Source organism: Copadichromis virginalis, linkage group LG14 (assembly GCF_057382275.1).
Source record: "Copadichromis virginalis isolate Kocher_CV1m ecotype Utaka linkage group LG14, C_Virginalis_male_GT1.1, whole genome shotgun sequence".
Lineage (NCBI taxonomy): Eukaryota > Metazoa > Chordata > Actinopteri > Cichliformes > Cichlidae > Copadichromis > Copadichromis virginalis.
The window spans coordinates 39,257,356-39,280,906 of NC_140631.1; the positions used below are offsets into that span (position 1 = coordinate 39,257,356).

The following is a 23,551-nucleotide window of genomic DNA, read 5'->3' on the forward strand; positions in this document are numbered from 1 at the left end:
TTTGCAATTTAAAAATTAAAACTTCAAGGCCCTGAGTCTTCATTGACATCCAAGAAAAGAAGAAAAAATAAAATCATATGATGATAATTTGGGGTTGAAAAATAGCATTTATAATGGAAGTCAATGGGCAGAAAATGGTCCCCAGGGTGATGGGTGTGGGGATTTCTGCTGCTCAGCCATTTTAGGCTGATTTAAGGAATTCACACTGGAATATTAACATTGACAGGTAAAAACTATCCTGTGGCAAGTTTGGTTATATTCCACTGAACACAGTGGAAATGGCAGCCATTTAACACATAGCAGTGGCACAAAAAGGTCCCAAGAAGGCAGGAAGGTTAACAGGGAAAGGGGAGCACAAAGAAATACTTTTCTTTCTTATTCTCATTTAAAATACCTAGTTTTTATTAAATAATTATCTAAATCTTACAACCAAAGTTTTTATCTGACGTAAAATGTATAGAAATCATACATATACCAACAAGACTGTACATCACTGTCACAACAGCATTTGTTTTCATTCAAAGGCTTTATGGCTTTAATACCTGGTGGGCCGGTCTGTAGTCAAAATGCCCGATTTTCTGTCCCAGTCCAGCCCTGCAGGTTAATACTGGCAGTGTCACCATGCCAGCTGACTGTATTTTATCATCAGCCAGTGTTGTTCTTTATCAATATTACCAAAGTTTACCATAAGGCAGCATAGAAAGTATTTACTTGCTTTCAGGTTTTATTCAAATGTTAGTCTTTTCATTTGTTTCCCCACTTTTTTCCTGTTTCAAAATCAAACACCAGTTTGTGAGAAGATTATCTTCTTTTTTTAACAGGCAGATAAAGTTTTGCATTGGCATTGGCTAATTTGTCAATTGTTTGTTACAAATGTTCGTATTTTAATTTTCAAAAATGTTTTTGCCCAAAACATATGTGCACTATATGTCAGTAAAAATACTATGCAAATATTGATGTCCTTGAATGCTGAGTAAACACTGACAAAGCACTGATTGTATCTCTTGTACTTTATCAACGCAGTATCTAAAAACTTTGCACCGTAGTGGTTAAAATCTCATTCTAATAAGAGTTAAAAGTGCATTTGGTTATTAGGTTTATAGGATTATTGAATTATGGTTAAGGGTTGGTAGAATTTTTTTTTAAAACATTATCTGCCAATTAAATCTGCCACCCTTCTCCAAATCTGTGCCCCTACCTGGCCCCCCCAACAAAAATTTTCTAGACACGCCACTGAACAACAGCAGCACGTTTAAGCTTAATCAGCTGTTGTTAGAATTTATTTAATATTACTTTCTACTCGAGGATCTTTTTCTACGTAGCTGACGGCTGTAACTGTGCAGGGGCGGATCTAGCAAAGTTTAGCCAGGGGGGCCGATAGGGCATGAACAGGGAAAAGGGGGCACAAAGACATACTTTTCTTTCTTATTCTCATTTAAAATGTCTAGCTTTTAATAAATAATTATCTGACACCCAAAGTTTTAATTTGATGCAAAATGAATAGAAGTCCATTACTGTATATAGTAACTATTAAGTATAATATATATACCCTAGTAAGCTATAGTACTTTTTCCTTTGGGAAGGTACCATCTGTGCAGTCTGCAATTTTTTTTAAACCTTTTATTTTCATTTTTTAAATTGAAAATGAACAACAAACAAACAGAAACAAACAATAAAAGACATTTACAGTTATGGGACAAAGTATCATCAACTAGCCAAAGCTTGACTGGTCATTATGACCAAAAAAAAAAAAAAAAAATTCTCAGGAACACACTCTAGTATCTTTATCTTTCTAACATTGCCTCAACCATCTGAGGACCGAACACAGAAAATACGGGCGTATTAATAATAATAATAATAATAAATAAATAATAATAATAAATAATAAATAATAATTATAATAGTATTTAATATTTCTTGAAAAATAATTTATTTCTGTGCATTTTTTTTCACACTGCATCAAATTAAGGTTGATTACGTCGATTAAGCGTCATGAGGTGGAGTGTGAGGGGTGGTTCCCTATTTTTTATTTATTTTTTTTTGGTGCTGGGAGTTGGAACCCTATTAGTTAGGTTGCTTAATATTTACGCTAAGTACTCTTTAAAATACCAGAATAGGGAGGATGGTGCAGGTTTAAGTTTATTAGATTGATCAGTATTGCTGAACTATGAAATATTTTTTTTTGCATACAGGTATAACAGAATAGCTTTAGTGTAGTTGTTGTTTTAAACTTGAGTATGAACTTATACAAAATGCAGCAAGATATTTAAAAAACAGTTTTGTTGATTAAAAAACACTATATCGGATTCATATCGGTATCGGCAGATATCCAAATTTATGATATCGGTATCGGACATAAAAAAGTGGTATCGTGCCATCTCTAGTTTGAACTCATCATCTGTATAAAAGACACCTGTCCACAGCCTCAAACAGTCAGACTCCAAACTCCGCCATGGCCAAGACCAAAGAGCTTTCGAAGGACACCAGGAAAAGTATTGTAGACCTGCACCAGACTGGGAAGAGTGAATCTACAATAGGCAAGCAGCTTGGTGTGAAAAAATCAACTGTGGGAGCAATCATCAGAAAATGGAAGACATACAAGACCACTGATAATCTCCCTCGATCTGGGGCTCCACGCAAGATCTCATCCCGTGGGGTCAAAATGATCATGAGAACGGTGAGCAAAGATCCCAGAACCACACGGGGGGACCTGGTGAATGACCTGCAGAGAGCTGGGACCAAAGTAACAAAGGTCACCATCAGTAACACACTACAACGGCAGGGAATCAAATCCCGCAGTGCCAGACGTGTTCCGCTGCTGAAGCCAGTGCATGTCCAGGCCCGTCTGAAGTTTGCCAGAGAGCACATGGATGATACAGCAGAGGATTGGGAGAATGTCATGTGGTCAGATGAAACCAAAGTAGAACTTTTTGGTATAAACTATAGATATAACATACCATGATCACGAAGGTGGTTCACCCAGGGCGAGGCTCAACCATTGCACTCCGGTTGTGCTGACCCTTGTGAATTCCCCAAATGCGGGAATCTCAACTGCATAATTTGTGGTAGTGGGGGACTGCGTTCGCGCTCTCCCCTCACTCTTGTGTCCAAAGCAAAGATCCATGTGTCTGCTCTTCTCTCGGTGTGCCCTTTGAACTGGGACAAAATGCGATGGCTTGCTCACGTCAATGGTTTCAGGCATTGGAATCTCTTATCGAGATGGTAAGAGCGGCGAACGTCTCGATAAGAGCGTGGAGCGAACGGAGCGAGCCCCTAATTCGGCTCCCTGTTCTAAAAATGTGTTTAATACGTTGCCCCCAAATCGGGGGCGTATCAGATATTAAACTGATAAGAACAGATTTTTTTTTTTACCGCGTATCTTTTTAGGTCTTCGCTTACTGCTGTGTTGGCTTTCCGTCTCGCGTCCTCCGCTCTCTCTGTGGTAGTTAGCGTCACATCGTAATATTTCTTAGCTGTGCTCTGTTGTAGGCAATAGATCTCTTCTGGCTGTATGTTGAGAGTGTCAAAGAGGATTCTTCTCCCAAAAGTTATCCGGTCTTGGAAAGCAGAGTCTTTGTCGATCAAATCAAAACGTAAAGTATTCTTCATTCCACTCCTTCTGTCCATCTCTTCCCCATAACTGGCCGACGCAGTTGCCATATTGCTTCTCGATAAGAACAGATTTTTTTTTTCCTTTTTTTATTTTCAAAAAACAAAACATCACATACATGTAGATTATTAAACATCACAAAGGGTAAGCCTATTCTATACAAAGCGAGACATTTTCTCTCTCCATTGATCGAAAGGTTCAAAGGTCCTTTCTACAAGTACTGTGGCATCTAAATAGCAAAATAATAAGTCGTAAAGAGGAGAAACACACGTTCAATTGTACAGTCATACCAAAGTTACATCACATCTTCTAAATTGGCATAAAAATCCCCGTTACCTTATTTTCCAATCCTTTTATCAACTCAATACTGATCTTACCATGTGTTGCTCTCAAAGAAACGAACAAAACAACCAAAAAACTTTTCTTCTTAGGCCTCTATATTAAGTGACTTCTAAGGAATGTCTTTCCATCCATCTTTGATTGTATCCCACCCCCATTTCAATTTCTCCAGCAGCCGCACTTTTTCTATTTCCTTCTCTACCAATCTACATATACTCTTGGCTGTCCATTTGTATGACCCCAAAATATACCCTTGCCGGGCCTTCTACAAATATAGTTTTACCAAGGACACTAATAACAAAGACTTTCCTTTTCGGTTACTTCCCTTCTCCCATCCCGTAAGGAACATTACTTCATCGTACGAAATCCCTTTTAAACAAACATACTGCTTCTGCATTTCACCCCACACTTCCCTCGCAAAGGGGCATCCCCACATTACATGTTCTATTGTTTCTTCTCTTTGACATGTGCTTCTTGGACAGTTCTTATTATCACATAATCTATGTGCATGCATTATTGATCTTACCGGTATTTTTTTATGCAGCAGCAGCCAGTTAAAATCCCTGCAGCCGTTGCTCAGTCCCTTCTCCTGAGCTCGTATCCATACCTCCTCCTGCACCCATGAATTTTGGGTGTGCATTTTCTGCACCATGGCTCTATACAATTTTTTTGTGATTCAACATGAGGTCTTTGTCCTTATATTCCTGATGCTTCTCCCGCCATTTAATCATCCTTGAAAAATAGTCTGGTCTGCTTTCCGCCCTTGGCACCCTATTATCCCACTCGATCAATTGTCTCATGGGGCCAGATAACCAAAAGCGGATCAAGACTTGGCATTTATGTACATTGGACCTGTTCAATAAATTACATATGTTACTGTAATACATCACATCCATTTTCAAAGGGATGTATGGGACATCCCTCCCTCCCAGAAGCCAGAGTGTGTGTTTCTTTGGCCTCGCAGGAAGCCACAGTGACTCCTCGTCCCGGCTTCCGGCGTCACGGTAGGCCCTGTTTGCTTGGCTGAAGGGGCAGATCTCAGGCCCCGCCTGCTCTGCTCCAGAGTTCCACTTTGACAGGAAAGGGGTGGCTGGAGAGGAGCACATATGTTACTGTAATACATCACATCCAATTTCAAAGGGATGTATGGGACATCCCTCCCACCTTTTGATATTGTCTGATACATAGTTGTTCTTTTACATATTCATACCCCCCCCCCCCCCCCCCATATTAATTTAAAAATTCCCCGTGTTAGCACCTTCCTATGAGTCTGTAGCATTGGAAAGACATATGCCAAATGGAGTAGGGCAGGTAAGATGTCAGCTTTTACGGCCAAAACTTTGCCAGTTATAGTGAGCTTTCTTTTTGACCACATCCCCAATTTCTTTAAGATCTTCGCTATCTTCAAATCCCAGTTGTAATTTGCATCCCCCCCTGGATTTCCAAAATCTATGCCCAGGACCCGCATGGGCCCTTCACACAAAGAAAGCCCGCAAAGCGTCTCTCTCCTACCTGCCCATCGTCCCAAAAATTTATATTTTGATTTCTCCTTATTGACCTTTGACCCCGCAGCGCTCTCAAAGGTCTGTATTGTTCGTATCATCTCCCTCACACTTCCATCATCTTCCAAGTAAAGAACTGTGTCGTCAGCGTACTGGGAGATCTTCAACACCCCCCCCCCTGGCAAGGGCACTCCTCTAATTTTCTCGTTTCCTCTTATTGCACATGCTAAAGGTTCTACATATATAACATAGAGTAGGGCGGACAGGGGGCAACCCTGCTGTAGCCCTCTCGTTTGTTGTACTTCCTCTGTTAAGTGTCCATTTATCTTTATCTTGCAAATTATGTCAGTATACATCATACTTATCCAATTCAAAAATTTTCCTCCTATATCAAAATTTCTCATCACCCTCCATAAGAAATCATAATTGACCCTATCAAAAGCTTTTTCCTGATCAAGTGTTACGCATATTGTTGTCAAGTTCCTCTCTCCGATGTATGTAAGCACATCTCTATGTAGTTGTAAGTTCCAACTAATCTGCCTGCCCTTTACCCCGCATGTCTGGTCTGCATTAATAATAGCAGGCAAGACTCGGGCCAGGCGTCTTGCTAGAGTTCGACTCAAAATTTTGTAGTCCACGCAGACAGAAAGAGGCCTATAATTTGAAAGCACAGCAGGTGAGCCTTTCTTATGTAGTAAACTTATCACACCCGTCCTCATACTCTTTGGCATTCTACCCGTTTCACACATTTCTTCAAATACCTCCAACAAGTGGTCTCCGATGAGATCCCAAAAGGTGATGTAAAACTCCTTTGTGAGTCCATCTATCCCAGGTACCTTGTTATTCTTCATTGTCTTTATCGCCTCGTATAGTTCGTGGTTTGTTATGCTCCTTTCCAAAAGCTTCCTTGCGTCCTCTGGTAACCTCTCTTTCAGAAAACCTAAAACCATTTCTTGAGCCCCTCTATCTACTTCTTCCACACCAAACAATGAACTGTAGTACTCCTCTACCATCTTCAAAATATTATCCCGTCCAGTAACCGATTTCCCTTCCCTTTCCAGTTCCATAATTGCCCCTTTTTCCTCTTTCTTTTTCATTTGAGCAAAAAAATAGGCCGAGCACTTCTCCTGTTGCATATACTCCTCCTGCATAAATTTAAACATTCTTGTTTTCGCCCTCTCCTGAAACAAAACCTCCTGTTCCTTTAATAATATATTCAGTTCCTCGCTCTCTTCCCAGTTTTTTTCCTTATTTCTCTGAGCTTCTATCCCTGCACGTTCGCCGCTTCCGGCTGCTTTCTGGCTCTTGGCTTGGCAGACCTTACTTTGTTTGGCTTTCTTGCTTTTGCACAAAGTCAGCAAAGGGGGCACCGTTCCCGGAGGCGATGCGTGGAGCGAACGGAGCGAACGGAGCGAACGGAGCCCCTTATTCGGCTCCCTGTTCTAAAAATACGTTTAATACGTTGCCCCCGAATCGGGGGCATATCAGATATTAAACTGATAAGAACAGATTTTTTTTTTCTTTCGAAAAATTTTATTGACACTCAAACATAGAAACCAAACACAGTCATCTCATAAGATTCAAATTCCCACCCAATTTAAAAGATTACTTTTTATTTCTTCCCACCCTTTCCTTAAAAGAAAATGCACAGGAGCGATGAAAAACAGTTTATAAAAGCCGTCCCGTCCTTTCACAAGCTCCTGGTGTTCAGGGGGGATCCTCACCACCTTGCTCCTTCCCACCTGCCTCTCCCGGAGAGCCAGGCCGTTGCTGCTTTGACCTCCCTGTGTGTGGCACCGGCTCCTCCGTCCGAATGGGCACAGAGGCGATTCTTCTTTGTGGCTGCTCCCACGGCTTGCTGCTTGCAGCACAGATCTCTTTTATTGTTGCTGCCGCCATTCGGAGAGCAGTCACGGGGGGGATCTGCATGTGCTTGCTTACCAGCAGGTTTCTGGAGGTCCAAATGGCGTCTTTGATGGCAGCGAGAGTAAGCCACTGCTTTTCAAAGTCTTTCCTTTGTGCCTTTACACCCTGGCTCACCCCATAGAGCACTAACTGTGCTGTTAGGACCTCCCTTGCTGGTAAGTACGGGAATTGCGAGGAGCCGGCCATTGCCCACAGGTCTACGGCAGCGCTGCACTCCCAGAGCAGGTGCCTCACCGACTCTGGCGTGCCACAACCAGGCCGGGGACACATGGCTGTTGCAGACATGCCCCGAGAGTGCATAACGGACCTGACTGGGAGGATCCCATGAGCCACCATCCAGGACACATCCCGGAGCTTATGCGAAAGAATGGGACGGCTCACCAAACGCCACACATCTGTGGCTTCACCAATCGAGAGGCCACGCACTGGAGTCACAGCTTCTCGCTCCTGCACAACAGAGATGAGAGACCAGTGTTTAGTTAAAATGTTTAAGTCTTCATTTTCCAAGTTAAAGGAGACTAAAAAGGACTTTAGCTCAGCATAGGCTGGGGGGAGACTAAAAGAGACAGGCACTTTTAGATCCACCGGTATCAATTTTCTCTGTCTTAAGTAGCTCCCCGCCCAAAATCTAACCCACGCCTGCGTTTTGAGGTTACTAGATCGGGCCGTGGCCTGCCTCAGGTGGCTGCTCGTATAGAGACTTCCTACAAACAGATACAGGTCTGGAACCCCCTTTCCTCCATTCTCCTTCATTTTCTTCATTGTCTCCCTTCTAAGTGTCTCCCATTTAGAACCCCATAAGAAGTAGAAAATGGCTCGTTCCAGTTCTAAGAGCACTTTTCGGGGAGGGATAAAGACTGAGCTGACTAAGAGAAGTCGGGGTAAAATCACTGCCTTGATGATTAACACCTTGCCCTCCAAAGTCAGCGTTCTCAGTCCCCAGTAACCCAGCTGTTGCTTCACTTTCCCTATAATTACAGGCCAATTTGTCTTGCCTCCTCCTTCCTTGTCAAACCTGATCCCTAAAATCCTCTGGTCGTTTTGTGTCAGATTCACCTCAAGCCCAGTCAACTCTGTAGCCTCCCACGGTCCATAAAATTGTACCTGAGTCTTATTCTTATTAAGCTTGGAAGCCGAGGCCTTCCCGAACCAGTCAGTCGCTTCAAAAGTCCTCTTCACCGAAGACAGGTCTGTACACAAAATATTGATATTGTCCATGTACAGGACACATTTTGCTACTTGTCCACCACTCCCTGGTATTTCCAAACCCTTTATCCCTTTGTCTCTTCTCAAGATCTGCGCCAGTGGTTCTACGCCGATAACATAAAGGAGTTCAGATAAGGGACACCCCTGACGAACACCGCAGTGTAAGTCCACCGCCCCAGTCAAGATCCCATTAACGACAAATCTACTACCGATCCCACTGTACAACAGTTTTACCCAAGAAATAAACTGCTCTGGAAACCCCATTTTCTGCAGCACTCTAAAGAGATACTGATGCGAGATCCGATCAAAGGCTTTCTCAAAGTCCAAATTTAAGACGATTAGCCGAATGTTTCTATCCCTCGCAAAACAAATGGTGTCCCTGATCAATACGAGGCTATCAGTGATCTTCCTATCCTTAACAGCACAGGCTTGATCCGGGTGAATTATCTGGCTTAGCACAGGGCGTATCCGTGCTGCTAAGAGTTTGCTAAAAAGCTTGCAGTCGCAATTTAGGAGCGCAATTGGTCTCCAATTTTCCATGTCGGTCTTGTCCTTTCCTTTATGAGCAAGAGTGACTACCCCTATTCTAAAACTGTCGATAAACTCCAAGGTTTGTGTAATATTCTCTCCACTAACATTTTTCCTCCCATATAACTCTTTATAATAATCTTCGATCACTTGCATGATCTCCTCGGTAGTCTCAACTTTTTGTCCGGCTTTGTTCGTTAGTTGAGAAACACAGCCAGACTTGCTCATAATTTTCTTGAAGAAATATCTTGTGCATTTTTCACCTTCATCTCTCTCTTTCTCCCTACTTCTTAAAATAACCCCCTACTTTTTATGTCCGCAATTACCTGCATTTCCTCCTTGACCTCTTTTATTTCATCGTTAAAATCCATCCCCAATTGGTTTAAACGATAGTACCTCTGTAGTCTTTTCTGCAGCCCCATCCTGCGTCTATCCTCAGCAGCCTTCTTCCTTTTCCCGGCCTGTTTAAAAAATAACTGTGTCCTTTCTTTAACCGTTTCCCACCACTCTGCCCGTGTTTCATAAAAGTCCTGGAGGGTCTGCCACTCACGATACCGCTCCTTATACTGGCTGATCAAATTCTGGTCCTCGAGCAAGGAGCAGTTAAGTCTCCACAGTCCTCTCCCCATCGTCACACACGATGCCAGTGTGATAGTACTGGACAGCATCATGTGATCAGAAAAGAAGACGGGCATCAATCTAGCATCAGTTGGCAAGACATCTCTCACAAACAAATAGTCAATACGAGAGGCCCTAGAGCCATCCCCACTAAACCAGGTATAGCCCTCCTCCCTGGGGTGTACTGCTGCAAAACAGTCAGTTAGTTTAAAATCTCTAACCATCCCCTGTAATAAGAGTGACGTCTTGTCCACTTTAAAATCTTGCCTGGCTCGTTTCCTATCCTTTCTACTTAGGACACAGTTAAAATCCCCCCCCCCCAAATACTAAAGGCACCTTTCCCAACAAATGGGGCTGCAGCTCCTCTAAAAGGTCATATCTTTCATGTTTATCATTAAACCCATAGACATTCAGGAGGTTAAAATCCTTGTCCATATAACTCAAATTAACTACAAGTGCTCTTCCTTCTCTCACCACAGTGCTCCCCTTTACCAGCACAAAGGGGTTTTTAACCAAAACGGCTACTCCATCATTCTTATTTCCATTTGATCCACTCCATATTGATGGTTGTGGCCACATGTCCTGCCACTGGTTATAAGCTTTTAAAAAGGGTATTGCACATTCCTGAAGTAAGATCACATCTGACGTTACAGTATTTAGAAAGGATAACACACTCTGGGCTCTCATTTTGGTCCTAACACTTCTAACATTTATAGTTGAGAAGGTAAGAGCCATAAGGAGTAAGACAAAGGGCAAACTAACCATTTTTAAGTTAAGGGGAGGTAATTCTCCTCAGGGAAAAGACTCAGCCCAGGTTTCAAGGATCCTAACGTCAATTTATTTCTCGTGAACAGAGCTCTTCCTTCACCTCACACGGTTCTGGAGGGAGGGCTGGTGCTCTATTCCCTTTACGGACTCTAGGAGACGGCCTCTGCTGCAGTGCTGCATTAACCATACGATCTTTGGGGGTTGACTGCAAAACTATGTTAAGAAAGGAGACCTCATTTGGCGAGGTAGAGGGGAAGACCCTCTCTGACGGTACTTCAAGTCTTCCCCTCTTTCCTGAAACAATTGTCCCGGAGGACAGTTCTGCCGCAGTTCTCTTTGCCAGCTGGGTATCAGGGGGGGACTGATCTTGGGCGCTATCGCTTGAAGTATTTCCACCTCCTTGTGTTCTACTTTCGACCTGTCCGCCCTCCTCCTCCTCTGAGGTTTCTGGTCGGACAGGCCCTCCATGCTCCTCCCCATTTCCCGCCTCCCCCTGTTCCTCTCCTCCACTCACAGGTTTTGGCGCCAAAATCAAATTTTCAGGCCCAGCTGCGTCAATCAAGTCTTCCTCATTACCTATTTCATTCAGGTTTTGCTCTCCAATCAAGCTTGTCCTCTTAAGTTTGTTTGCAAATGACCTAGGGCAATTTCTAAAGAGATGCCCCTCTCCTCCACACAAATTACACTTATGGTCATTTCTACACTCAGAATACGTATGTCCTCTTTCCTTACATTTCCCACAAATGATTTCCTCACATGCTTCCACCAAATGCCCATGCTCCCCACACCTCCGACAGAGCTTTGGCTGCCCCTGGTAGTGAATGTAGCCTCTATTGTCCCCCAAGACTATCATAGATGGGAGATGTTTCAGGCCCCGAAACCCATGGGGGTCTTCCCATTGCTGTATGGGGACCTTCCATGCACAGTTCCAGATTCCGTCCACATCCCTCACCTTCATAGCCTGCCCTTTCACCGTGCAGTATCTTCCCAGCCACACGCAGATGTCTTGAGCACTAACAGTTTCATTAAACATTCTAACAATCACCGTTTTCAAGGTGTTGTCAGTCAGTTTCTCAACAATAAATTCTTCAAATTGCGGTTTCACATTCTCATACCTTATCCAGAAATCCTCCAGATAAACGCTTGAGCAAAAGCTCACGTCAAAACCTTTGTTGAATGGGAGGGTCAGGATACAATTCAGGTCATTTGGTGAAAACCCCAACACCTGTTGAATCAATTTCCTGGAAAAATCCAATCTGGACATCTTTGGCAACTCTCCTTCATTTCTAATTAAGCTAAATCGCACACTGTGGTGCCTCCGCATGCCGGCATGGTAGGCCGCCATGGTGGAGGCACCACAAAACTAACAAAAGCCTTTAAAAAAGACAAGACAAGGCACAAACAGAGAATATTTTCAAAAAGGGCAAATAGTAACAACACTTACCTTCAAAGTGAGGGGAATCCCAAAGTATTTTCGTAATTCTTTTAGTAGACCAAGCACCCAAAGGAGACGATCGCAGTCTTAGCCCCTGCCGAGAAAACAAGTGTAAACTGATAAGAACTTTTTTTTTTTTCCTTCGAAATTTTTTTTATTGACACTCAAACATAAAAACCAAACACAATCATCTCATTCAATTCTCAATCCCACCCAGTTTAAAAGTTACTTTTTAATTCCCTTCCCCTTTTCCCGTTTCGTTAAAACGTTCAATGGAGCCATCCCGTCCCTTCCCAAGCTGCTGGTGCTCAGAGGGGATCCTCGCCACCTTGCTCCTTCCCACCTGCCTCTCCCGGAGAGCCAGGCCGCTGCTGCTTTGACCTTCCTGTATGAGACTCCGACTCCTCCGTCCGAATGGCACAGAGGCGATTCTTCTTTGTGGCTGAAGAGTAAAAGAGACGGGTACTCTAAGATCTACTGGTATAAGTTTTCTCTGTCTTAAATAGCTACCCAACCAAAATCTAACCCACGCCTGTGTTTGGGGGTTGCTACTACGGCCCGTAGCCTGTCTCATGTGGCTGCTCGTATAGAGGCTTCCCACAAACAAATACAAGTCTGGGACTCCCTTTCCTCCATCCTCCTTCATCTTCTTCATTATCTCCCTTCTGAGTCTTTCCCATTTAGAACTCCATAGGAAGTAGAATATGGCCCGTTCCAGTTCTAGCAGCACATTTCTGGGTAGCAGAAAAACTGCGCTAACTAGTAGAAGCAAGGGTAAAATCACTGCCTTAATGACTAATACCTTCCCCTCAAAAGTCAGCGTTCTCAGTCCCCAGAACCCCAGTCGTTGCTTTACTTTCCCTATAATTTCAGGCCAATTTGTCTTACCTCCTCCTTCCTTGTCAAATCTAATCCCTAAAATCCTCTGGTCATTTTGTGCCACGTTCATCTCAAGTCCAGTCAGCTCAGTAGTCCCCCATGGTCCATAAAATCGTGCCTGAGTCTTACTCTTGTTGAGCTTGGAAGCTGAGGCCTTCCCAAACCAGTCAGTAGCCTCAAAGGTCCTCTTCACCGATGGATGGTCTGTACATAAAATGTTAATATCATCCATGTACAGAACGCACTTTGCTGTTTGTCCACCACTCCCAGGTATTTCCATCCCCTTTATTCCTTTATCTTTCCTCAAGATCTGTGCCAGTGGTTCTATACAAATGACATATAGTAGTGCAGACAAAGGGCATCCCTGACGGACACCACAGTGTACCCCCACCTCACTGGTCAGGGTCCCATTGACAACAATTCTACTCCCGATCCCATTATATAGCAGCTTCACCCAAGAAATAAGTCGTTCTGGAAAGCCCATTTTCTGCAGCACTCTAAAGAGATACTGATGTGATATTCGGTCAAAAGCTTTCTCAAAATCCAAATTCAAGACGATTAATCGCTTGTTTCTATCCCTTGAAAAACAAATGGTATCCCTGATCAATACGAGGCTGTCTGCGATCTTCCTGCCCTTTACAGCGCAGGCTTGGTCCGGGTGAATTATCTGACTTAAAACCGGTCGTATCCGTGCTGCTAAGAGCTTACTAAATAGCTTGCAATCGCAATTTAGGAGCGTAATTGGTCTCCAATTTCTCAAATCAGTCTTATCTTTGCCTTTGTGAATAAGCGTGACTAAACCTATTCTAAAACTGTCAGGCAATCTGTCCAATTTGCTAAAATCTGTAAACACTGAAAGTAGGTCCGCAGCCAAAATGTCCCAAAAGGTCAGATAAAATTCAATCGACAGTCCATCTATCCCAGGGGACTTCCCACCTTTAAAACTCTTAAGACACTGGTTGAGCTCGGACAATGTAAAAGCTTGCCCTAGAATACCACTAGCCTCAACAGTCTTATCAATAAACTCCAAGGTTTGTGTAATGACTTCTCCGTCCACATTTTTCTCCCCATACAACTCTTTGTAATAATCTTCAATCACCTGCATGATATCCCCGGTATTCTCAACTTTTTGTCCAGCTTTGTTCCTTAATTGAGAAACAACACCAGGTTTACTCATAATTTTTTTTTTTAAAAATCTTGTACATTTTTCACCTTCTTCTCTCTCTTTCTCTCTACTTCTTAAAATGACTCCCTTACTTTTTGTGTCCACAATCACCTGCATTTCCCTTTTGACCTCTTTAATTTCTTCATTAAATTCAATCCCCCATTGATTTAAGAGATAGTACCTCTGTAGTCGTTTCTGCAACCCCCTCATGCGTCTGTCCTCCGCGGCCTTCTTCTTTTTTCCGGCCTGTTTAAAAAATAACTGTGTCCTTCCCTTCACCATTTCCCACCACAAAGCCCGTGTTTCATAAAGGTCCTGGAGGGTCTGCCATTCACTATACCGCTCCCTGTACTGGCTGACCAGATTCTGGTCCTCGAGCAAGGAGCAGTTAAGTCTCCACACTCCTCTCCCCATCGTCACACCCGAAACAAATGAGATAGTAGTGGACAGCATCATGTGATCAGAAAAGAAGACAGGCATCAATCTAGCCTCAGTTGGTGAAACGTCTCTCACAAACAAGTAGTCAATTCGAGAGGCCCTAGCGCCATCCCCACTAAACCAGGTATAGCCCTCCTCCCTGGGGTGCACTGCTGCAAAACAGTCTGTTAGTTTAAAATCTCTAACCATCCCCTGCAATAAGAGTGACGTCTTATCGACCTTAAAATCTTGTCTGGCTCGTTTCCTGTCTTTCCTGCTTAAAACACAGTTAAAATCCCCCCCAAACACTAAAGGCACCCTCCCCAACAAGTGGGGCTGCAGTGCCTCTAGGAGATCATATCTCTCGTGTTTATCATTAGACCCATAAACGTTCAAGAGGTTAAAATCCTTTTCCATATATTTCAAATTGACTAAAAGCGCTCTTCCTTCTCTCACCACAGTGCTCCCCTTTACCAGCACGAGGGTTTTTTTAACCAAGACGGCCACTCCATCATTTTTATTCCCGTTTGATCCACTCCATATTGACGATTGCGGCCACATATCCTGCCACTGATTGTATGCTTTTAAGAAAGGTATTGCACATTCCTGAATTAAAATCACATCTGACGTTACACTATTCAGAAAGGATAACACACTTTGGGCTCTCACTTTGGTCCTAACACTTCTAACATTTATAGATGAGAAGGTCAGAGCCATAAGGAGTAAAACAAGAGGCAAGCTAGTCATTATAAAACTAAAGGGAGTTTGTTCTCCTCAAAAGGCTCAACCCAAGCTTCGGGAGTCGTAACATCAATTTATTTCCCGTGAGCAGAGCTCTTCCTTCACCTCACATGGTTCACGAGGGAGGACTGTCGCTCTATTCCCTTTACAGACTCTAGGTGACGGCCTTTGTCGCAAAGCTGCATTCGCCATACGATCCTTGGGAGTTGACTGTAAAACTATATTAAGGAAGGAAACCTCGTTTGGCGAGTCAGAGGGGAAGACCCTGGAGTCCTCGCCAGAGGAACTCTCTGACGGTGTTTTAAGCCTACCCCTCTTCCCTGAAACAATTGTCCCGGAAGACAATTCTGCTGCAGTCCTCTTTGCCAACTGGGTGTCGGGGGAGGGGTGATCTTGGGCATTGTCACTTGCACCGCTTTCCCCTTCTTGAGCTCCATTCTCCACCTGCCCGCCCATCCCCTCCTCTGAGGTTTCTGGTTGGGCCGGCCTTCCATGCTCCTCCCCATTTCCCGCCTCTCCCTGTTCCTCACCTCCATTCACGGGTTCTGGCGGCAAGTTCAAATTATCGGGCCCAGCTGCATCAATCAAGACAACCTCATTGCCTATTGCACTCAGGTTTTGCTCGTTAATCAGGTTTTTCCCCTTAAGTTTATTTGCAAATGACCTCGGGCAGTCCCTGAAGAGATGACCTTCTCCTCCACACAGATTGCACTTATGGTCATTTTTGCATTCAGCATACGTATGCCCTCTTTCCTTACATTTCCCACAAATGATTTCCTCGCACGCCTCTACCAGATGCCCATGCTCCCCACACCTCCGGCAGAGCTTTGGTTGCCCCTGGTAATGAATGTAGCCTCTATTGTCCCCCAAGACTATCATGGATGGGAGGTGTTTCAGGCCCCGGAACCCATGGGAGTCTTCCCATTGCTGTATGGGGACCTTCCATGCACAGTTCCATATTCCATCCACATCCCTCACCTTCCTCGCCTGGCCCTTCACCGTGCAGTATCTCCCCAGCCACACACAAATATCTTGAGCATTAACTGTTTCATTAAACATTCTGACAATCACCGTTTTCAAGGTATTGTCCGTCAGTTTCTCAACATTGAAAATTTCAAATTGTGGTCTCACATTCTCGTACCTCATCCAAAACTCCTCCAACAATGCACTTGAGCAAAAACTTACGTCAAAACCCCTGTTGAAAGGGAGAGTCAGGATACAGTTCAGGTCATTTGGTGAAAACCCCAACACCTGTTGAATCATCTTCCTGGAAAAATCCAATCTGGACATCTTTGGCAATTCTCCAACATTTTCAGTTAAGCTAAAACGCACACTGTGGTGCCTCCGCAAGCTGGCATAAGCCGCCATGACGGAGGCACCACAAAACCAACCAATGCCCCTGGTACAATCAAGCACAAAAAGCCAACAATGGAATGCTTCCGAACAAAGCAATTAATATTAGCACCTACCTTCAAAATGGAGGGAATACCCAGGTTTTCGCTGACCAGACACCCAATGGAGAGGATCGCAGTCCTAGCCTAAGACCGAGAATCAAGTGCGAACTGATAAGAACAGATTTTTTTTCTTTCGAAAAATTTTATTGGCACTCAGACATAAATCAAAACATCGTCATCTCATTTGGTTCACAATCCCACCCCATTTAAAAGGATTACTTCTTTTTATTGCCTCCCTTCACCCCCTTAAAATACAGACTAATAAAATTCAAAAGGTTAAAATAAACCATCCCATCCTTTTACAAACTCCTGGTGCTCAGAGGGGATCCTCCCCACCTTGCTCCTTCCCACCAACCTCTCCCGGAGAGTCAGGCCGCTGCTGCTTTGACCTTTCTATGTGCGGTACCGACTCCTCCATCCGAATGGGCACAGAGGCGATTCTTCTTTGTGGCTGCTCTCTCAGCTTGATGTTTGTAGCACATATCTCTTTTATTGTTGCTGTTGCCATTCGGAGAGCAGCCACGGGGGGGATCTGCATGTGCTTGCTTACCAGCAAGTTTCTGGAGGTCCAGATGGCGTCCTTTATAGCAGCGAGGGCAAGCCACTGCTTTTCAAGGCCTTTTCTTTGTGCCTTCCCTTCTTGGCTCACCCCATAGAGAACTAGATTGGCTGACAGGACCTCCCTTGCTGGTAAGTACGGGAATTGTGAGGAGCCGGCCAAGTCCCACAGGTCTACAGCAGCACTGCACTCCCAGAGTAAGTGCCTCACCGTCTCAGGTGCGCCACAACCCGGTCGGGGACACATTTCCGTTGCAGACATTCCTCTGGAGTGCATGACGGCCCTGACTGGGAGAATCTCATGAGCCACCATCCAGGATATATCCTGGAGCCTGTTTGAAAGGATGGGATGATTCACCAGACGCCACATTTCTGTGGCCTCTCCGATAGAGAGGCCTCTGACTGGTATCACATCTCCCCGCTCCTGCACAACAGAAATGAGAGAGCGATGTTTCGTTAAAATGTCCAGGCCCTGGTTTTCCAATTTAAAAGAGGTTAAAAAGGATTTCAGCTCCCCATAGGCCACAGGGGTATAAAAGGAGACGGGGACTCTAAGATCTACTGGTATGAGTTTTTTTTGTCTTAGGTAGCTACCTAACCAAAATCTGACCCATCCCCCTGTGTTTGGGGGATTACTATTAGACCCGGTAGCCTGTCTCATGTGGCTACTTGTATAGAGGCTACCCATGAATAAATACAGATCTGGGACTCCCTTGCCTCCATCCTCCTTTAACTTCTTCATTACCTTTCTTTTAAGCCTCTCCCATTTGGAGCCCCATAAAAAATAAAAGATGGCTCGTTCTAGTTCTAGCAATACATTTTTAGGTGGTAAAAAGACTGCGCTAACTAAAAGAAGCAAGGGTAAAATCACTGCCTTAATGACCAAAACCTTCCCCCCAAGAGTCAGCGTTCTCAGTCCCCAAAAAACCAGTCGTTGCTTCACTTTTCCTGTAATTCCCGGCCAATTAGCCTCTCCTCCACCATTCTTATCAAATCTAACCCCTAAAATTTTTTGGTCAGTCTGTATCACGTCTATCTCAAGTCCAGTCAGTTCTGTAGTCCCCCATGGCCCGTAAAATTGTGCCTGAGTCTTGCCCCTATTAAGTTGGGAGGCAGAAGCCCTTCCAAACCAGTCCGAGACTTCAAAGATCCTCCTCACCGAAGGTAGGTCTGTACATAGGATGTTAATATCGTCCATGTACAGGACGCATTTTGCCGCCTGCCCCCCACTCCCAGGTATTTCCATCCCTTTTATATTCTTATCCTTCCTCAAAATCTGTGCCAAGGGTTCTATACAAATAACATATAAGAGAGCAGACAAAGGGCATCCCTGCCGTACACCACAGTTTACCTTAACTGCACTCGTCAGGGACCCATTCATAACAAATCTACTCTCTATTTCTTTGTATAATAGCTTAACCCAGGAGATAAGGCGTTCTGGAAAGCCCATCTTCTGTAACACCTTAAAAAGGTACCGATGTGATATTCTATCAAATGCTTTTTCGAAGTCCAGATTCAAAACAATCAATCGCTTGTTTCTGTCTCTCTCAAAGCAAATCTTATCTCTAATCAACAAAAGGCTATCCGCGATCTTCCTGCCCTTTACAGCACATGCTTGGTCCTGGTGGATTATCTGACTAAGAACCGGTCTTATCCTTACTGCTAAAAGCTTACTAAATAACTTACAATCACAATTTAAAAGCGTGATCGGTCTCCAGTTTTCCAAAACAGTCTCATCTTTTCCTTTATGAATGAGTGTGACTAGACCCATTCTAAAACTCTCAGGCATCTTATCTAATTCACTAAATTCTGTAAAAACTGAGAGTAGATCCGCGGCTAAAATGTCCCAAAATGTCAAATAGAACTCAATCGGCAGTCCATCCAACCCGGGGGACTTTCCAGTCTTAAAACTCTTAAGACACTGCCTTAAATCAGCTGCAGTAAAAGCTTGTCCTAGCGTATCACTGGACTCGACAGTCTTATCAATATACTCCAGGATTTGTGCAATGACTCGTTCATCCACACTTTTCTCCCCATACAGGTCTTCGTAGTATTCTTCAATCACTTTAATTATTCCTTCGGTATTCCCCACTTTTCCTCCAGCTCTGTTTCTTAACTGAGAGACAGAGCCAGGTTTGCTCATAATTTTTTTAAAAAAGTATCTCGTACATTTTTCTCCATCCTCTCTCACTTTCTCTCTACTTCTTAATATAACTCCCTTACTTTTGTCGTTTGCTATTCCCTGCATTTCTTTTTTTACCTCTCTGATTTCTTCATAAAAGTCCAACCCCCACCGATTTAAGAGATGATACCTCTGTAGTCGTTTCTGTAATCCTCTCATACACCTGTCTTTCGCAGCCTTCTTCTTTTTCCCTGCTTGTTTGAAAAAGGACTGAGTCCTGTCTTTCACCATTTCCCACCACGAGGCACGTGTTACATACAAGTCCTGGAGAGTCTGCCATTCAGTATACCTCTCCTTATACTGTCTAACCAGGTCCTGGTCCTCCAGCAGGGAGCAGTTAAGTCTCCACACTCCTCTCCCCATTGTTATACCTAGTCCAAGGGAAATTTTAACGGTTAGCATCAGGTGGTCAGAGAAAAAGACGGGCATCAAAGTGGCCTCAGTTGGTGAAGCGTCTCTAACAAAAAAATAATCGATCCTGGAGGCCCTATCGCCAGCTCCACTAAACCAGGTAAAACCCTCTTCCTTGGGATGAACCGCTGAAAAACAATCTGTTAATTTAAAATCTCTAACCAAACCCTGTAGTAGGAGTGACGTCTTGTCAATCTTAAAATCTCGTCTAGCTTTTCTCCTATCTTTCCTGTTTAAAACACAATTAAAATCCCCCCCACACACTAAAGGCGCCCTCCCCAGCAAGTGGGGCTGCAATGCCTCTAATAAATCATATCTCTCATGTTTATCATTTGGGCCATAAATATTCAAGAGATTTAATTCCTTTTCCATATAAGTAAGATTGACTAGGAGTGCTCTTCCTTCACTCACTACGGTACTTCCTTTCACCAAGACAAGTGGGTTTTTTATCAGTATGGCTACACCATCGTTTTTATTCCCGTTTGATCCACTCCATATTGACATTTGCGGCCACATGTCCTGCCACTGATTGTATACGTTTAAGAAGGGTATGGCACATTCCTGAAGTAAGATAACGTCTGTCGTTACACTATTCAGAAAGGACAAGATACTTTGGGCTCTTACTTTGGACCTAACACTCCTAACATTTATAGATGAGAAGTAAAAACAGTAGTGAACCAGTCATTTTAAAGCTAAAAGAAGTTTATTCTCTCCACGGCTCAACCCAAGAAGTCGAGGGGTCATACCATCAATTAATTTAATTAATTGATTTAATTCAATTAAACTGATAAGAACAGTTTTTTTCCTTTTTTTATTTGCTTTCCAAAACATTTCCATACTTTACATTCACATTTCACATTTCTCATACATCTTAACATACTACTTTCCAAATCCTTGTCATACCTTCATTTCTTTACACCTAAATAAACATTCTACAGAAAGAAAAGAGAAGTTGATCAACAAGAAAATCCCACAAAATGAAAGACCAGAAACCGAAGAAACAATCGCGTTTCTATTATCTCGCTCCTTATCACTTACCACCTTTTTCTTGGTGGTTTTAAAAAGGTGATTTTCCACCTATCCTTAATTGTATCACTTCCCCACTTTTCTAATTCGTGCCAGTATATACTTTCAAATTCTTTCTCTATTGCCTTAACTGTTCCTATCTCTCCCCATTTATACACTCCAGTTATATGTCCCTGCCTTGCTTTCCATAATTTAAGTTTTATAATTGATATCAGCATACAAATTATTTTGTTTTGTTCTTTCCCCACTCCTTTAACCCCAAACGAAGTGATTTCATCATATGTCACATTCTCCAAGCACTTACAACTCTTTTTCACCCCATCCCACACCTTTTTTGCATATTCACATCCCCATAATACATGTTCAATTGTTTCATCTTCCGTACAGTTTTTCCTTGGACAAACTTTTTGCTTCCCCAAATTATGGGCATACATCGTGACCCTGACTGGTAGCCTTCTATGCAAGTGCAACCAATTAAAATCTTTAAGCCCGTTCTTAAAACTCTTGTCCTGGGCCCGTACCCACACTTCAGAGCTCACCATTACTGGATTGACATTGAGTTTCTGTACCAGTTTCCTATATAGTAACTTGTGATTTATCACTGTATCCTCATCTTTACATTCCGTATATCTCCTCCCCCACTTTACCATTCGCTGGAAGTACTCCGGCCTAGTCTCCGCTTTAGGGCCTTTATTATCCCACCCTATTAGAAACCGGTATGGTATGGACAGCCAAAACCATATCAGGATTTGGCATTTGTGTATATATGTCTTTTTCAGGAGTATACATACATTGCTATAGAATATTGCATCCAGCTTCAGAGGAACGTTTGGCACATCCCTCCCTCCATCTGCTATTTCCTGATGCATTAGCGCCCTTTTCACATATTCATAGCCCCCCCATATGAAATTAAATATTCCCCTCATTAGTTGAGCTCTATACTTCTGTGGCATCGGAAAGACGTAGGCCAAATGTAGCAGCTTTGGCAATACATCGGCCTTTACAACCAACACTTTCCCTGAAACGGAGAGTTTTCTTGTCTTCCATAATCCCAGATTTTTTTTCGACTGCAGTCATCTTCTTTTTCCAATTACACAATGCATCCCCCTCCCCGTTCCCAAAAGAAATCCCTAATACATCCATAGGGCCTTCACACAACATAAAATCACAGATCTTGTCCTTCCTCCCCTCCCACTTCCCAAGGTATTTGTACCTAGTCTTCTCCTTGTTTATTCTCGATCCAGTTGCTTTTTCATAATCATATAGGATGTCTATCACTCCCCTTAAGCTTTCATCATCTGCCAAGTATAATATTGTATCATCCGCGTATTGTGATATTTTTAAGCTCTCACCCCGGGGCAGCGTTATCCCTTTAACAACGTGGCTCCCCTCCTCCTCCTAGACCCAGCCCCTCCATAACCTTCCACAAAAAAGCGTGGTCTACTCTATCGAAAGCTTTCTGCTGATCCAGGCTAACACATATTGCAGCAATGTTTCTCTCCTTTACATATGTAAAGTGTGTGAATGTGTGTGTGTGAATGGGTGGATGACAGGTTGTGTAAAGCGCTTTGGGGTCCTTAAGGACTAGAAAAGCGCTATACAAATACAGGCCATTTACCATTTACCATATGTGAGTACATCCCTGTGTAGATGTAAGTTCCATGTGATTTGCCTCCCCTGTACCCCACAAGTTTGGTCCATTTCCACTATGTGTGACATGACTCCTGCTAGCCTATTTGCCAGAACCTTACTCAGTACTTTAAAGTCCACGCACAGCATAGTTAGTGGCCTGTAATTATCTAGTTGGTTCGGGTTTCCTTTCTTAAACAGAATAGTCACCACTCCCGTTTTCATGCTTTCCGGCATCTCTCCTCCCTCCATGATTTCCTTAAAAACCTCCAAAAGTTGGATCGCCACCATATCCCAGAACGCCACGTAAAATTCTTTTGTTAGGCCGTCTGTTACGTTTCGGTGTTGTCAGTGTGTTGTTTTTGGCGTGACTGTTATGTGTTTCCTGTTTTACTTTGAAAGTCTGTGTTATCTTAGTGTTTTCAGTTTACGTTTCCCTGTCTCGTCAGTTCTGAGTTGCCCCAGCTGTGTTTCCCTCTTGTTGTCCATTTTCCTGATTGCTCCCTCTAGGTATTTTAACCCTGTGTTTCAGTGTGTCATGGTCGCGATCTCCCCCGTGTTGTAAATAGTTTGGTGTTTTGTTGTAAATAAATAGTTTGTTGTAAATAGCTGTAAATAGATTTGTCGATACTTTCGTTTTGGGATTTTGGTGGTGAGCTTTAGTGGGGGGTTTTTTGTGTGTTTTTCTTTCTTTATTTTTACTTTTTTCGTGTTGCACTCTGGTTGCCTAGGCCGGGGTGTAACACCGTCTATACCGGGCACCTTATTGGCCTTCATTGCCGTTACCACATTATACACCTCCCCTACTGTCAATTCCCCCCCCAGCTTGCCATTTTCTTCTTCAGGTAGCCTTCTCCTTAGCGATCTTATAAAAACCTCCCCCTTCCCCTCATCCAAGCTCTCCTTTGTAAACAATTTTCCATAATATTCTTCCACCGTTTTTAACAAATCATCTTTCCCCCTTATCACCTTTCCATCCCTCTCCAGTTCCGTTATAACCCCCCTCTTATCCCTAGTCTTCATTTTGCTAAAAAAGTATGAGGAGCATTTCTCATTCTCCTCATACTCTTCCTGTTTTAATTTATATATTACGGCCCTCGCTTTCCTCTCAAGTAATTCCTCCTGTCTCATTTTTAAATTTTCCAAGTACCCTTCCT

The 23,551-nt window shown here is 43.3% G+C and overlaps 2 non-coding genes and 3 pseudogenes across 2 annotated transcripts; 1 reads left to right on the plus strand and 4 right to left on the minus strand.

Moving 5' to 3' along the window:
* Positions 1 to 2,937: 2,937 nt before the first annotated feature.
* LOC146694611 (U1 spliceosomal RNA) lies at positions 2,938 to 3,097 on the plus strand. Its single transcript, XR_014914969.1, has one exon. It is a non-coding gene; the product is annotated as a U1 spliceosomal RNA (small nuclear RNA).
* A 103-nt stretch (positions 3,098 to 3,200) lies between these two features.
* On the minus strand, positions 3,201 to 3,383 carry LOC146694612 (U2 spliceosomal RNA). Its single transcript, XR_014914995.1, has one exon. It is a non-coding gene; the product is annotated as a U2 spliceosomal RNA (small nuclear RNA).
* Positions 3,384 to 6,810: 3,427 nt separating this feature from the next.
* Positions 6,811 to 6,986, minus strand: LOC146694613 (U2 spliceosomal RNA; annotated as a pseudogene).
* Positions 6,987 to 7,319: 333 nt separating this feature from the next.
* Positions 7,320 to 8,193, minus strand: LOC146694614 (uncharacterized; annotated as a pseudogene).
* An 8,941-nt stretch (positions 8,194 to 17,134) lies between these two features.
* Positions 17,135 to 17,888, minus strand: LOC146694615 (uncharacterized; annotated as a pseudogene).
* Positions 17,889 to 23,551: the final 5,663 nt, after the last annotated feature.